This window comes from Pan troglodytes, chromosome 6, assembly GCF_028858775.2.
Source record: "Pan troglodytes isolate AG18354 chromosome 6, NHGRI_mPanTro3-v2.0_pri, whole genome shotgun sequence".
NCBI classification, from domain to species: Eukaryota; Metazoa; Chordata; class Mammalia; order Primates; family Hominidae; genus Pan; species Pan troglodytes.
Window position 1 is genome coordinate 138,634,775 of NC_072404.2, and position 4,743 is coordinate 138,639,517.

Below are 4,743 nucleotides of genomic sequence, written 5' to 3' on the forward strand. Positions count from 1 at the left end.
CTTAAACTCTGACCGCTGGTGAGCCGGGTGGAACAGAGCCACATTTCTCTTCTTTGAAAAGCAAATGGGAGAAATATCACTGAATTCTTTTTCTCAGCATGGAACGTCCCTGAGAAAGAGAATGTGCACCTGGGTGTGGGTCTCTAAACTGGCCCACCTGGGGGCGTGGTCGTCTCTTATGGTCGAGTCTGCAGAGATGAAATAAACTCCAGTCTCCTATAGCCCTCCCAGGCTTATTAGGAAGAGGAAATTCCCGCCTAATAAATTTTGGTCAGACCGGTTGATCCCTGTCTCCTGATAAGATGTTATCAATGACAATGGTGCCCGAAACTTCATTAGCAATTTCAATTTCGCCTCGGTCCTGTGGTCCTGTGATCTCGCCCTGCCTCCACTGGCCTTGTGATATTCTATTACCCTGTTAAGTACTTGATGTCTGTCACCCACACCTATTCACACACTCAGGGATCCTACCAACGTGTGATGTCTCCCCCAGACTCCCAGCTTTAAAATTTCTCTCTTTTGTTTATTTCTCAAGCCAGCCAATGCTTAGGGAAACTAGAAAAGAACCTACGTGATTATCGGGGCAGGTCCCCCGATAATCTAACACAAGCCAGAAATATTAAGCACACATTTTTGCTACATATAAAACTGCATGGTAATTACACCACATATATACAGTTCTCACTAACCTTTATTACCCATAAATTTTTTAAAATCATTTTTACAAGTAATCTGGATATTTTGACTATCTGAAATTAAATGATTGCTATTTTTAATGTTTGCACAAAAACAAAAAATTAATTAAAAAATCATTTTACTAAGGTTAAAATTTCCAGTAAGTCTATTGGCAGATATAAATAAAGCAAAATTTTGGCCGGGCATGGTGGCTCACACCTGTAATCCTAGCACTTTGGGAGGCCAAAGGGGCGGATCACTTGAGGTCAGGAGTTTGGCCAACATGGTGAAACCCCATCTGTACTAAACCAGCCTGGCCAACATGGTGAAACCCCATCTGTACTAAACCAGCCTGGCCAACATGGTGAAACCCCATCTGTCCTTAAAAAAAATACAGAAATTATCCAGGCGTGGGGGTGGGTGCCTGTAATCCCAACTACTTGGGAGGCTGAGGCAGGAGAATTGGTTGAACTTGGGAAGCAGAGGCTGCAGTGAGCTGAGATTGCACCACTGCACTTCAGCCTGGGCAACAGAGTGAGAATCTGTCTCAAAAAAAAAAAAAAAAAAAAAAAGAGGGAGATATAAAGCAAAATTTTAAATGGATTGCTCATTTTCTATAGCAGTCAGCTTTAAACATATGTACAAAATAAGTAAGCAAATGATGCTATGAGGAGATAAAATTATCTTAGAAATTAGTTGTTAGGATCAGCCTTAAATTTTTCAGAAATTATTAGAGTATGATTTAATTATTTTTTCAGTTGCTTACATAAAATAAAATGAAATAATTATTCCTGTTACATGGGTTAAAGATTCTAATAACTAAATAGGCTTAAATTTGGACTAAGGCATAGTTATTTGAAATAAGTAGTGCAAGTTTTAAGTAATGTCTGGTTTCTTTATGAAGTAAGTATAGATTTTAAATACCTTATGTTTGTGATTCAGAATGTCAAGTCATAGCATGTGTTGACAGTAAATGTCTATGGCAGGGAAGCAATGTTTGGTCTGCTATGAAGGACAATAAAAACATGTTTTTATCTTGAGAGGAGAAAGGAATATTAAATAGAAATTATATCGGAAGAGAAAAGCCTGGTCCCAAAATAAAAGGGCCACTAATTGAAGAGAAGAATATTATTCTTTATTGACACTTAGCATTATCCTTATTACTAGGACTAGTGTAATTCTTATTATATATTACAATCATTACATATATATGAATACACATGTAAAAATACAGACACTGCATGATGACTAAGCAATTTTGGAATAAATCCATAGACTAAGTCATAGAATACATAAATTGTTTATATCTTAACTGCTCATTTATACCTGAACAAATTTTCATTAAGCATATCAGTAATTTTCAAATGATGTAATAAAAAATCTGGTTGTAGTATTTCATTACTTTGCTGAATTATATTTGCAAAAAAAGAAACTAGCTACCTCACCTATTTTAATGTGAGTATATTCTGAGTTATATTATAAGAATACAGGTATATAGCTTAAAAGATCCTAAATTTTTCATGAGGAGACATAGGATAAATTTCCTGTAAGGTGTCACTGGTGTGTATTTGCAAAACATTTTAAAACTGAAAACTTTAGAAGTTTGAAGATCAGACATTGGAAAAAGTGTATACTCCACTACAATACCGCTGGCGTACTTCTATAAAAGGACTCTTAGTGAAATCAATCAATTGGATAAAACTGTAGAATTTTATCAGTGAATTGCTTGACATCCAATCATTTTCTGTTGACATGAAATGTGCATTATGCTTTCACAGGTTTTAAAGTTTACATTGGCTAGATTTACCAATATAAAACAATAAGAAAAAAATAAGGAAAGCAGACATTGGGGTAATAATGGGTCACAATCTCCATGGCACTGGAGAATAGAAATATCTCTATTAGTACCACTAATAGGACCCTTTGGAAAGGAAGGCCAAAGTGAAAGCCAGCAGTCACATGCGGTGACACCTGCCAGTTTCTGCTGTGTGGTAAGAGCAGTACATAAAAATAAAAGCTCCTCCCTGAGAAAATCCTCCCAAAATAATTGTCAGAAAGAATGCCATTCTACACCTCTTGATCTACCAAAAGTTTTACATTTACTGCTGCCTATTTAATTCCAGGTTCCTCCTCCTGGGAATCTGGTGAAAGCCCAAAAACATCAAAGAATATATAGCCATGTTCATATTTAATGTCATTGGCATAATTAGCACATGTGGGCAGATACATTTGATACGTGAACTTCTGATACCTGCAAAGTGTCTGCCCATCTGTGCCCGATATCTTCCCATCCATGAAGAAAAATCACCGCGGCTGTGGCCTTCTGGGCAGTGGACCCCGTGGCAGGCAGCAGAGCAGACACGCATTGCTGCATATCCACCCACTAGGTGGACTGTGCAAGTGGAGGGGGCGTGGGCCAAGGGCCAGTGAGTGGAAAGTCCAGCTGGCCTCACCTGGGTGCTCGCTCAGGCACCATCATCACGTATTTAAGAAGCCGTTGGCTATATTCCAGGAATTGAGACGCTCACCCACGTGTAAAAGTATTTGGCTTCTATTCTCTGGAATAGATATGCATTAAGATTTTACAAATTTAGAATATAGATAGAAATATTTAAGAGTTTGACATTTTTAACATGTCACCAGATGTTACTTTTCCTGGTATTTAGTTCTATGTAGTTAGGGGTTGACTCTTCAGTGATTTACTTATTTAAATACATAGTTTGTGTCCCTATGTAGTGTCTATAGAGAACATTTCTCTCTGTATTGTTTTATGGTGATAGCTGCTACAGTCTAACCAGTCCAAACTGTGAAAAAGTGACAAGAAAGATTAATTGCTGTTTGTCCCACATCTACCATGAATCTTTTCCACTTAGGCAAACACTATGTAAATTTCCTGGAAACGTCACTTGGGGGAGCTTGTGACCCTGATCTGTCCCCATCAGAAATCTGGCAGCCAGTGAACATGATCTTGGGCCAGGTGGAAGCAGCTTTTGATTGGCAGGTGCAGCTCCCCTCACCCCCCCACCTCCCCCCCCAACTCCCCCCCAGCTTCTCCAGCCCCTACCCCTGTCCCTCGCCAAGATACACAGACAGAGTCAGGCTCTGGAGCAGTGTAAAGGCCTGCCTATATGTTGCCTGCTTCCTGAGTGCTCCCATAGCTTCCTTAGGACCTTTGACAAAACTCCTTTTCATCAGAAAAATTTGGACAAGAAGGCTTTCTTTTCTTCACATTTGGGCCTAAGGAGTATAAGTGTTCATATCCTCTCACAAGCAGTTTCTGAGTAAATAAGGTCCCTCCAGCTCTGAACAAAGATCTGTCTTCATAGATTCCTTTCATCTAGACAGTTCTGACTAGCTACTGTTGTATGGCCTGAAAAAAATCTGCTCTTCATCTTTTGATTCTGTCATTCTTATAAAAACAAACAACAAAGTGCTCCAGACATCTTTGTACTGTCATAAAACCTAGACAAGTGAGTGTAGATTTACCAAAACAATCTTTCCTTAGTTGCATATAATATACAGAGTATAATAAAGAAAAGTATTACTTGTAATATGATGACAAGAGGCTCAGCCGTGGAGTCACCAGGCATGAGCTCTAATCTTTGTTCTGCAGCTTGATTTTAAGCTGTGTAAACTTGTGCAAGTCAACTAGCATCTTTGAACATTATCTAAAAGACAGGACTATATTTCAGACATTGAGGTATTTATGAAAATACTGTTTTAACTACTAAGAGATCCACTTACAAATGTGTCACTGGTGCAGCATGTGATCTACTCAGGACTCAGCACAGCCTACAAGGTCCTGGATAATCTGACCACCTGAGGAAACATTCTCCTTCTTCACCCTCCACCACTCTCCCTTGACTCATTGTGCTTTGAGCACCCACTGGCCATGCATTCCTCATTAAGGTTTTGCAAAACTATTCTCTCTGCCAGCAGCTCTCTGTGTTCCATTCCCACTTCTACCAACCACCCCCTGCCCATCCTTCAAGTTTCAGCCTAAATGTCAGTTCCTCATATAAAACTTCCTGGCCCACCAGAGTGGCTGGGGTCTGATGCAACTAGAAC

At 39.3% G+C, this 4,743-nt stretch overlaps 1 pseudogene; it reads right to left on the reverse strand.

The window, feature by feature from the left end:
- Positions 1 to 2,358: 2,358 nt before the first annotated feature.
- LOC100610126 (acyl-protein thioesterase 1-like) lies at positions 2,359 to 3,049 on the reverse strand (annotated as a pseudogene).
- Positions 3,050 to 4,743: the final 1,694 nt, after the last annotated feature.